The following is a 12,664-nucleotide window of genomic DNA, read 5'->3' as shown; positions in this document are numbered from 1 at the left end:
TGGGGTGGTCGGAGGTGAAGATACGATTTAGGAGATGACAGGATTTTCTTCACTGCAATAAACACTTGTATTCTCCTTCTCTATTCACACATTGTTGCACTATTTTTTTGATGAGAACTCGAATAGATGAAAAACTATGTGGTTTTATTTTAACAGTTTCTCCACGGTACTTAATCGGTGATAACTTCACTATTAAACAATAAGAGACTTTAATTTTGGAGAATGATTTTTCTCCTGGAAATATTCGACAATTATTTCCTAAAAAAGAATTTAAAAGGCTGGATTTGAGTCGAACTGCTCAAATTCTAAACCCACAATACGAGAGTGTTACTTTCCGACCGACAGTTTTACTAGCACATGGAGCTTCAGTCGAATCCAAGCAACTAGCTGTCGATGTGCTGGGGATCAATGTGATGAGCGAAACCACTCCCATCAAGTAGTGGTGTAGGCCTATAACTAAAACGAATCTAAAATACAGCGGAAACATTCAAACGCAAATCGCGTCAACATCCTAGTTGCTTGGATATCCTCAATAATTAGTGTCAGTAATGTCGTTTAAGAGATTCCAAAAGTTACTCGAGAATGTATTTGTTTGGGGTGCTTCTCTTTATCTAATGCATTCTCTTTATCTGGTGTTAACTAACTTTATATAAAATTTCTCTTGATGTTGAGGTACGCTTTCGTTTATAGAATCGCGGTCGAAGACCGAAAGAGAGTACCTTCAATTCGTATAGGAATATTCACAAATTTTCATTCTGACAATGCGTGGGTCGGCATGTAAAAGGGGACAAGTCAGTTTTTCCAGTTTTTGGGAAATTGAAAAAACTATATGATTTACCATGTTTTTATTTTTTGTTTAAAGTTGATGACTACTTCTAATACTTGGTTAATGCACTTTTGAAAGTAATTAACATAATTAATTAAATCATTGAAATACTTGACTTACCTCAATTGACACAAAAAAAAATTATGACTTACCCCATTTTACACAATGAAACACCACTATTACTGATAAATGGGCCTGTTCCATGGCATGTCCAATTATACAATATAATTAATTATATTAAAATCCATTATACTCCATTATCCATTGTATAATACTCGTAATACAGGAGAATCTGCACTCCTATTACATTGTGATGCTTTAAAATCAGCTGTTCCTGTATTACAAGACTTTAAATTTTTTATGAAACAGGCCCCTGGGGATGAGCAATATGATCATAAGTCATATGACTCTGGGGATCATAAGCCATATGATCAAACTTTGTGATTGAAATAGGATTTGCTCAAATAATGACACATAAAAATTTAATCTATTGTATTTATTAAAATATTATTATTGTATTAGTGTATTTTAAGAAAAATATATTCATCTAAATAATGACAATGTCAATAAACCAATGTATTGATAATAAAACAAACTGAATATTCAAAGTAGAAACACAAGAAAAGATGTATTGGTGTAAGCATAATGAAGAATACAAAAGCTCAAAAAAAATTATGTTGCTAACTTGACATTCATAAAAATAATGATATTCATATTAATAATAATACAAAATCTATATACAAAGTAATAACTGCAAGAAAGGATGTCATGATGAAGCATCATGAAGAATGCAAAAGCTTGAAAATATTGTGTGAATTACATGATATTCATAAAATACTATTTTTTGAATCAATAAAGCAGTGTATTGATAAAAATATATTCATTCAAATAATGACTATGTCAATAAACCAGTGTATTGATAATAAAACAAACTGAATATTCAAAGTAGAAACACAAGAAAAGATGTATTGGTGTAAGCATAATGAAGAATACAAAAGCTCAAAAAATTATGTTGCTAACTTGACATTCATAAAAATAATGATATTCATATTAATAATAATACAAAATCTATATACAAAGTAATAACTACAAGAAAGGATGTCATGATGAAGCATCATGAAGAATACAAAAGGTCAAAAATGGTAATTGTGCTGCTTACTTGACATTCAGAAAATACTATTTGTCATATCAATAAATCAGTGTAATAATAAAACAAACTGAATACCATATTTAAAGTAAACTACATGGATGGACTGGTGATGACTTATTCATTGAATTGAATTGAATTGAAATTGAATTGAAAAAAAACTTTATTCATAAACATGTACAGGTACATTAGGAACAGCGTCAATATACAAACAACATAAACATAAAATGTAGTAGAAGAGTAAGTCTTAAACCTCCTATAAAATCGATAATCAACAATCACAAACACGCAGTGCTATCTGCAAACTCCTGCAGGGAGTACAGACACAATGATATTAAAAACTCCTTGAGTTTTATACTTAATTTTTTAATGTTCTCTATTGCCTGTAATTCTAAAGGCAGCATTGTGAAGTATTTCCTTCCCATGTAGTGCGTCTTTTTCTTAAAAAATTCTAACCTATGTCTTTCCGTTATCCTCCCAAATCTAGTATTGTACCCATGAGTCTCATTCCGTAGCTCTTCCACAGGGTAATTCCTAACATACATGATCACATCAAATACATATTGTCCGTAAACTGTAAGAATGCCAAGCTGCGAAAAAACCAGTTTTACAGAGTCCATTCTTTTTAGATTCATCATTATTCTGAGTGCTTTTTTCTGTTGAATGAGAATTCTATCAAGATTGCTTTTTTTCGTGGCTCCGTAGATGCATAAACCATAGGCCAGATGGGAGTGTACCAGTGAATGATAAAGCGTTTTCATGGTTGGAAGACTGCATTTATTTGACATTTGTCTTAAAGCATACAGCCTAGGGGAGATTTTTTTGACTACCTGACAAACATGACTATTCCAGGATAAATTACTGTCGATTTCTAAACCCAGGAATCGTGTACCGTTTACTAATTCCAACATTTCATTATTAATAAGGACATTTGGGCAAATTTCATTTTTTCTCTGATTCGTCGAAAATGAAATTACGACTGACTTCCCCCCATTTAGAAGAAGGTTCCTGTCATTGAGAAATTTATTCATAAGAGAAAGGTCAGTTGCGGATGTCTCTTCTACACTTTGCAATGTATTACCTGAGAAGATGACATTAGCGTCATCTGCATAGAGACACAAAGTAGCTTGCTCTTGGAAAACTCTAGGCAACCCCTTGATGTAACAGATAAATAACAGCGGGCCCAATATTGTCCCCTGAGGCACACCATAATTCAAATGTCTAATGTTGGAGCGATATTTGATTTGTAGCGCAGCGTTTCAGTTTCATCTATATGTTCAATCTCTACGAATTGCTGCCTATCTTTCAAATAGGAGGAGAACCAAGTACGTTCCTTTCCGTTCAATCCCAGGGTGTTTAATGAGTCTATCAACATATCATGCCTCACACTGTCGAAAGCGCGGCTCATATCTAAGAACGTACCTATAGTTCTATCTCCCCTGTCTATAGCACTGATGATAGAATCGATGAAATCCACTCCGGCTGTTACCGTGGATTTCCCCGATCGGAAGCCATGCTGCTCCTTGTCTATTAAATTATTTTTTTCCAGGTATTCCATCAATTGAATATACACTACCTGCTCAAATATCTTTGAGAAAACAGATAAAATCGATATTTGCCTAAAACATGCTGGATCCTTGACATTACCCTTTTTAAAGATAGGAAATACCCGGGCTATCTTCAAAGTATTTGAAAAGTGTCCAGATATTAAGGATGAGTTTATCAAATGACTCAGGGGTTTGATAATTGCAGGTAAGACTGCTTTAACAACCGTGATTGGGATGTCGTCCGGCCCTGAGGAAAGTTTATTTTCGAGAGACATTATTATTTTTATCAAGTCTGACTCAGAAATATAGTTGAATTTGAATTTAAGAGTGGAATCACAGTTTTGATGATTGGATGTGTTTATAGGCCTATCAGGAATATTCGGTCTTACAAATTTATCTACTGCTGTCACAAAAAAGTCATTAAAACAATTACTAATGCTAGTAGGATCTTTTAGAAGATTTCCATTGTCTTCAACACACATATTTGAATGGTTATTTACTTTGATTCTACCAACTTCTGAATTTATAAGGTTCCAAGCTAATTTATTTTTATTTTTTGAAATAGAAACTTTATTGTCAAATGATCTCTGCCTACACCTCTCTATACTATGATTAAGATCTCTCTTCCTAAATTTAATCTCATTTTTCAAGTTTTCGCTTTTAGTATGTCTGTACATTTTTTCAATCTCTTACAATTCATTCCTCTTCCTATCCACCTCCACGCTCGACCATTTTCTTTTATTTGGTTGTTTCTCAGTGATATAAAGTTTTGGAAAATTTATATTGAAATGATACAAAAAAGTTGTGATAAAAACATCATATTTTAGCATCACTGGAGACTGGTAAACCTCCATCCAATCCAATCTTAGCAGATCCATAAAAAATACATTTAAGCTACCACTGTCAAATTTCCTGCACAATTTACGAATTGGTTTTTGGTGAATAGCATTCTTAATATGAATGATCTCAAACAGCTGAGCATCATGGTCAGATGTGTGAGTGATAATTCCAGAAACTCTTAAATTGTCGTTATTAATATTTGTTATAAAATTATCAATAGTTGTTTCAGATGTAGCTGTGATTCTGGTCGCAAAATCTACTTTATAAGTTATGTTGTACATTTTAAGAACATTGATGAATTTATTATACACATTATTTTTCTCTAAGACATTAATATTAATATCACCAGCCAATACTTATAAATAATAAATAAATAAATACGAATAAATAAATAAATAAATAGAACATTCTCGTATTTATTGCACAAAATTTCCAGCAAGATTTCAAGTTTTTCAAAAAATGGTTCTAAAAAACATTGTTGAGGCGTTCGATACAAGCATGCCAGCACAAACGAGAACTTATTCATTGAAAATTGAGATAAGCAACACTCAAACTCTTTCTCGCTAGTGATCGACTGTATTGCCGGCAAGATCACAGGCTTACAAATTGAATAGATTTCATTTTGAACCAGAATCATAACTCCACCCCCCACATTTTTCGATCTACAGAATTGAGAACTTATCTGATAATGGGGTGCATTCAAGTGAGTTATTTTAGCCTCTGTCATTTTATGCTCAGAGATAGCTAATATCTCAGGCTTTAGCTCCTCCAAGGTAATTCTCAACAAGTCTAAGCGTGAGGGCAAGTGTAGTACATTCTGGTGTAAAATCGAGATTCTATCATTCGCCTTTTGAGATACATTAGTAGCTGGGTGCGAGTGAGGTGTCAAATTGTCAAGAGGAACATTAATATCCATTGCTAAATTCAATGTAGAAGTATTGTGTTTTTTAGAAGCTTCAGTATTATTTATCTCAAAACTTTCAGACCCTGTCAGAGGGGAGGTATGCGGATAATTACAATCGGAGAAGACTAATTGATTAAAATCTGAATTAGATGGGGCCCTCTCCGATGCGAGGCAGTTTAAACTAAAAAAGAATTATGTAGTGGAATAGCAGAATATGAATTTGTATTTATGAAATTACTTTGCACGCACTCGATAATACTATCACTGATCATTTGTTTGCCGAACTTATTGAGATGTAAGCCATGAGTTGTATGAAATCTCCCCAAATGACTCATATCAATAAACTTACAATTAGGAAACAGATTACATATTTTCTTAAAAGCAATATTAGTCTCTTTAATCAGTTTGTTGACGCAAGACCAGTCCGCCAAATCGAAGCGATGTGGAATCGAGATCACGACGACGTTGGTTCCATAGAGAGCCACCAGACTCCTTCGCAAAGCAATCAGAACGTCCTTGGCTTCATTTCTACTGACGTCATTGGTACCCCTTGAATCACCAACACATCATTCCCGCCAAAATCCGTCAATCCATCCGGCATGACATGAAGAAACTTGGCCCCCGGCTTCACAAATGAAGTGAAATTCAAGTTGCTTTTCCTCTTGAAGTGTCTTCCGACATCTCTACCCTGGCTGTCAGCGTAGTGGTGAACCGTGAGACTAGGAGTGGCTGGACTGGGTTCACACTCTTTCGAAACTACAGCATCACTATCGACATTTGAATTTGAAATGCTTGTTCGACTTGGTTTAATTCCATTATTCGACTTGGTTTGTTTGCTACCATTATTCATGGATTCATAACGCAAGCTCTTATTTTTATTAGAGCTATCTCTTAACAAGCTGTTCTCATTCCTCAGAGCATTGTTGTCAGCCTCCAAGGTTTCAATTGTCACTGACATTGCTCTTAGCTGACTTTTAACATCTCCATTCTCTCTTTCAAATTCCAGCGTTACTGACTTGATCTGTTCCCTCTGTGTTTCAACTTGTTTCTGAAGAGATTCAATTTGCATTTTTAAGTCTTGTGAATACGCAATCATATCATTACGCTGCTGTAGAAGCTCTATTGCACGCAAACTAGGCGATTCATTGTTTGAGACTGCTCTTGCTGTTGGTGTGTTGACACCCATATCGCACATTGCTCGTTGAGGTGAATAAATACCCTTACAACTGACAGGAGTGGATGGCAACTTATCCGTGCACAGAGGAGTTGATTGTCTGACAGAAGAGTTATTGATCACGGTACTTGCGGAGGCCAGATCAGGAGCTGGATGATCGTGCTTCCCGCTTGTTTCTAAAACTGTATGAACCTGGGCGTTTGTTTTCAAAGTATATGGACAGCCATTGTTTAGACAATGGCACGAAACTCTTCCGTCTAGCATTGTACGTTGTTTTCTGAATTTGAACCCGTTGACCTCTATAGCATCGTTACCCCTTTGTGTTGAAGATCTATTTATTGTTGGGAACATACTTATAATATATTACAGTAGTAATTGTGCGGTGTTCTTATTCTGTGATTCAAAACTTTATTTGATGCCCGATCTATAAAGTTCGTGCAAGTATCAGAGAGAAAGGAAAACTGGAAGGAAAATTGACAAGTGCCGAGAGAGCTATCAAGGCGGTAAAAGGAAGCTCCTGATAGGGTAAAGGGAAAGGAAACAATATATTAAAGGCCTTGTAGCCACGTCAGTTTGCGAAAATCACAAGAGCGAGATATAGCTCGATGAAATTAATTTAAAAAGTGCCGCACTTGTTTGTCATGGTTACATATAAATAAGATCTGTAGTTATGCAGTATAAATAAGTAGGTAAACAAAAAACAGCTGGTTAATCTACTTCACCAGTCAGCAGAGCAGTATAGATAACACTATATTGAAAACAGTTTATCGCGTTATCTATCAGATTAGAACCTACACCCCTGCTATCACACTTAAGCTGTCAATAGCAGTTACGATGGAATCGTAGGAAAGACGAACCAATCAGTCAAAACGACAAGAAATAGCACGTGTATGCCAGTGGCAACGAAAAATGGAGTCAAAGTGTCCAAAATCGTGTGTGATCCGCGTTATTCTAGTCACCAACCGGTCCTGCAGTTATGGAATTCTTAAAAGAACAGGTACTTCACACTTCCTAGAAACTTCTGAACTACATGAATTTTACATTTGTTAGTAAATAACCACTGTAAAATTATGAAAATTGCGGAGCGAATTTCTCAACAACATTACAAAGTAGCCCAGTGCTACCAACTCCAATTCACCATTATCCTCTTGATCAGAAACATCCGGAAGGGTGTTTCTTGTTTTTGTTGATGTCTTCAAGTTTGTGTAGAAGTCTCTAAATATTTCTGAGATGAATGGAAGTAGCGATAACAAATCTTTCTTCTTTTCTGGAGTTATTGGAACAGGTCCATCATATGCCAAGAGAGGTCCTAATGGCATTTCCATCCGCCCTCTTCTTCTAAAATCCAGTGTTCTGATCGGTGTGGGTTCTTCTAGTGTTGTCTTCAACTGAAATTTACCGGTGTTTCCTTTTTCATAAAATAGCCATCTTATGTCTCTCCAGTTGACCTTATTTTTCTCCTCATCAACTTTCCGGATTTGCAATGGATTCTTCAAGAGTCCAGAAAAAGAAAGGAAATCTTCTCTCTTCATCTCATAGACTACAAATGGTTTTTTCTGTCTGGCTACTCTAACAAGTTGAATCCAATCACGTGGATGCTCTATTGGAGCACTATACTTCTTCTTAAATTTCTCAATTATACTGTGGTCACTGTCACATTCTAAATAAGTGTGACCTGGGATCAAAAATTTGTGACTTATTGTTTCCAAAGTAGGTGAATTTTGTAATGCCACCATACACATAATGCTGAAGTTGCTGTTACGGTTTTGCCCTCCACACGTATCACTATACATTGTTAAATGTTTAATATTAGGATCAAGGGACAATAAATATTTATAAATACAGGATGCAATTTCGTTACCACCCCTTGCAGCAACAGTTTCATTCCACATGAAACAATAAGCTTGACCATCATCACAGTCATGGATGGTCAAATTGAATACCCATAACTGCCGTTTGTAAAAGCATAATGAGCTTTGAAGGTATGGCGTTGGAAGACACTGCTGTAGATCAAAGGTGATTGTTTTCTTTGTGGGATCAGTCTTAGATAGAGACCGATCAGCCTTAGCTTTATAAGCTGCATCTGCAAGATCCTGATGAGAAGAGAGCTTTTCCTTGATTCTAATTTTATCATCATCAGTTCTACTCATATTTATCTCCATATGTAGTCGGTCACAGGTTTGACAAGTGTCTTTATTTGGAGACTTGATTGATAATTTCATTTCATGAAGAAGTTTGCTATAAATTTTTTCATCAACTGCATCTTTGCCACATTTTTTCTCATACTCCTTGTAGCACATGCCAATGGTGTAGTGTGGAGGCAGGCATTTTTTGGAAGAATCTTGTCGAGAATAATGGCTCTCATAAGATGGAATTGATTCCAGATGCTCACGGGCCAACTTCAGACGTTCTTCAGAAGTTTTGTTTCTCGGACTATGCATCCCCCGCATATCTTCATTTTCAATCATACCTGATATTGAAGCACGTTTCTTTCCTATTATGATCTCTAAAAATTTTTTGCTCTCATCACCTAATCCCCAATATTATTATTATTAGCGTATGGCACATATATATAAAGACACACACAAACATATAGGTAGGTAGTCAAAGAAAAAAAAAAATCTGGTCATGAGACCGTTGTCAGGTTAATAAGATATTGTAAATATATTAAATTTTGATGTCGAGGTTGTCAAGATAGTGTAGTGATTGTGGAGAAGCCGAAATAAAATCATTTAAATCGCCTTGGTAGGCACGTATATTACAATTTCCGATTATGTGCTTCAGCGTCTGTCTAGCCTCTCCACAATCACAAGCAGGGGAAGGTAAACTGCCCCAGTCATTAAGAGAGGCCCCGCATCTCCCGTGGCCAGTCCTAACCCTGTTGAGGGCCGCCCACGTCCGTCTTGGCAGTTCAAATCCAGCCACATTCACACCAACTGAGTACCTAAAGCAGATGCTGAGGGGAGCCTCCACTTGTGGAAGTAAGCTGAGAGGAAAGACAAGTCTTGAGTCAGGCTGCTTGCTGTTTTTTCCATACTCCTGTCCTGAATGGCTATAGCAATGTCATCTGCATACACAAATACTCTTGATTTGATATTTGGTAAATCGGCTGTGTACAGATTGAAAAGAAGGGGGGATAAGATAGATCCCTGTGGCAATCCATTGTTCAATACTCTTCTCCTGCTCAGCCTATCATCCATGAGAACCCTGAAATTCCTGTTCTTCAGCATTTTATTGATCAATTGAATGATTTTTAGACTTTGCAGGACCTGTAGGAGTTTAAATATGAGGCCCTCTCTCCACACTGTGTCGTATGCAGCACTCAGGTCCACAAAGGCAACAGACGTCTTCAAGCCTTTCTGGAAACCCGCTTCAATATGTGTTGTCAATGCAAGAACCTGGTCTGCGCAGCTCCGGTTTGGCCGAAATCCTGCTTGTTGAATTGGAACATGTTCCAGTATTTTTGGGCTGATCCTGTTATAGATGAGCCTTTCAAGTAATTTATAGCTGACACTGAGCAGAGCAATTGGACGGTAACTCTTAACATCATCACAAGGCTTGCCAGGTTTTATGATTGCCACAATTTTTGACTCCTTGAATTCTGCTGGGAGATAGCCACTCTGTAAGATCCTTGTATAGAACCGAGAGAGCCACAGTCTGACACGCTTTCCTGTATGGAGCAGGAACTCTGGATGGATTCCATCAAACCCCGGTGCCTTACCAGGCTTTGTATTGTGAAGTGCAACATTTACCTCCTCAACCGTGAAATCACTGGACAGACTTGAGTCTTCTGGAACAGTTGCTTTCATCTCCCTTAGCCTATTCTTCACCCTTATTGCATGGTCCAGGCAGCCTGGGGCCTTTGATGTCCTAACAATTTGTTCTGCCACCTGATTAGGATGAATATGGCAGCCCTGATGGGTGACAATTTTCGCACTGCCCAGCTTCCTGAGAAGACTCCAAGCCCGGCGGCTGGAATGTCTGAAATCCATCTTCTCCATTGTGCTGGACCATTTCTCTCTGCGTGCCTCATCCAAACTCTTCAGGAGTTCTCCTGCAATCTTTGGATCATTCTTTTTCTGGAATTGCTTATAGAGATGTTCACTCGTTTCACTCCATCCCGGGATATATTCCTTCCTGAAACCTCTTGGAATATGTTTCTTGGCCATTGCTACAACAATGCCTATAAATCTTTTATAGTTCTCAGGCTCTGGAGGGATCCAACGGATGCATCTATCCAATTCTTCTGTGAAACCACTCCAGTTAGCCTTTTTGAAATTCCATCTAGGTTGCTGAATTGATTGGATGAGTGGGATTTGTAGTCCAGTCTCAATGAGAACAGGCCTGTGCTGACTGTGAGGGAAGTTTGACAGGACATTACGTCTGACAGGGTAATATCTGCCTCCATCTGCCGAGGCAAAGCATAGGTCAGGATTTGAGTCACTATTCCATGCAGCAGAGTGGAAGCTTGCTCTGTCCTTAGCATCAAATATTAGCTGAATATCATTTTCCTCAGCCCAGTCAGTCAGTGCTATTCCGTTTGCATCATTGGTTCGGTATCTCCAAGTCTCATGATGACTATTGAAGTCGCCAATATATAGTGCAGGGTGAGCATATTTCTTGAGAACATGTGGTGGCCAGGGGATCCCTGGAGGCTTGTACACATTAGTAATAGTCATATCCCCAATTTTCATGACCACCTGATGTACCCCATTATCTGCACTCATTTCAAGACAGGAGGCATTTTGAATTCCATTCCTTACATAGGTGGCCACTCCATAAGCATGATGATATGTCGCACCTATTATTTTATATCCAGGAACTCGACCCCTCTGGAACAGTTTCTCCTCATCAGCTGCGTGCGTCTCTTGCACCAACAGCACATCTACTTTGTTTTCAGTCAAGAGCCGGGATAGGTAATCGCATTTTCCCCTGCTAATACCTTCAACATTTATTTGTAAAATTCCAATTCCTTGTCCTAGTTTCCTCGTTGGGTAGCTCTGAAAAGAGCTGTTTCTAAAACTCATCTTAAGATGTTTGTGTGTGTGCTAGCTTTAGGCCAGGAGATCAGAGATAGTCTGGCCGCCAAACGAACTTAGGCAGAAATTTTTTCCTTTCCAATACGTGCATCATTGCCAATATCCAACCAATACCAATACCCCACAGACGTCTGGAGTGTTCACTCCAATGGCAGATGTAATTGCCAGTCCCCTCCAACAAATAGGAAAGATAGGGAAAGAAATATTATGAAAATAAAATGAAACCAAATAATAGGATGGGAGGGAGAAGCAGGCAGAAAAAACAAAACCCAACAGAGAGGAAAGACAACTGAAACTAAACAGGAAAAGAAGCATAAGAGAACCAAACGATAGAGCAGCCGGTAAGGGAAAGAAGAGAATAAGGCAGGGAAGGGAAGGCCAGTCCACTATGGCTGGCTAGTATTCGATTTTGCTCTCCGAATTCAGGTCTCCATCCTGAATAGGGATACCCAGGCGCACCACGGGGAGGCGCTTTCAGCTTTCTTAGAAAGGTGTCAATTATGTTAATTTGGAGAGTAACTTCAAAGCTGAAACGAATACAATGCGCCCAATAATCCCCAATAATCTTTGAACAATCCTTCCCTATACTGATCAACCTTTTCTTTGCACTTCATTCTACACCACTTCAATGGTGTAGACTTCCTAGCTGGTACTTTTTTGCCACTTTTTGTCACATACTCTTGTCCTCCATTCTTAGATAGTTTTCTATCATCTCTCTTCTTTCGTGTGTCACCCTTAACAATACGTTTATTCCCTCGAGTTGAACGCTCTCTTTTTGAAGAATTTTGATTCAAATTACCCACCTGTTTGTCTGAGCTATCATTGTTTGGAGAATAGTCAGGGTCCCTGTCAGAGTCATGATCTTCATTAGAAAAAATTATAGAATCATCTTCCACACATTGAACTTCAACTGAATCTTCCATAGTTGATACATAATCGTTGGGCTCTAATTGAATAAATGTTGTAGGCCTACTCCCTGATTCAGTAGAGCTTTGAAAAGGGTTGATGACTGGAACTGAGAATAATTCTTCATTTGGCTCCTGGCAAACAAAATTTTCATTCTCATATGATTGAGATGAATTGGATGTTTCTGATACCAGATATGAATACTCTTGTACTTCTTCTACTTCTACAACAGTAGCCAATCCGGTAGCAGCTTCACTCGATAAAGCATGAGCCATCTCATC

The 12,664-nt window shown here is 37.6% G+C and overlaps 1 protein-coding gene across 1 annotated transcript in view; it reads left to right on the top strand.

Moving 5' to 3' along the window:
• The window catches only part of LOC111062253 (terminal nucleotidyltransferase 4B-like), a 71,832-nt gene that overhangs the window by 24,228 nt on the left and 34,940 nt on the right, over positions 1 to 12,664 (top strand). The gene's annotated exons all lie outside the window — the stretch shown is intronic.

This window comes from Nilaparvata lugens, chromosome X (genome assembly GCF_014356525.2).
Source record: "Nilaparvata lugens isolate BPH chromosome X, ASM1435652v1, whole genome shotgun sequence".
NCBI classification, from domain to species: domain Eukaryota; kingdom Metazoa; phylum Arthropoda; class Insecta; order Hemiptera; family Delphacidae; genus Nilaparvata; species Nilaparvata lugens.
Note: the sequence above shows the minus strand (reverse complement) of the source record. Positions and strands in the feature narration are given on the sequence as shown.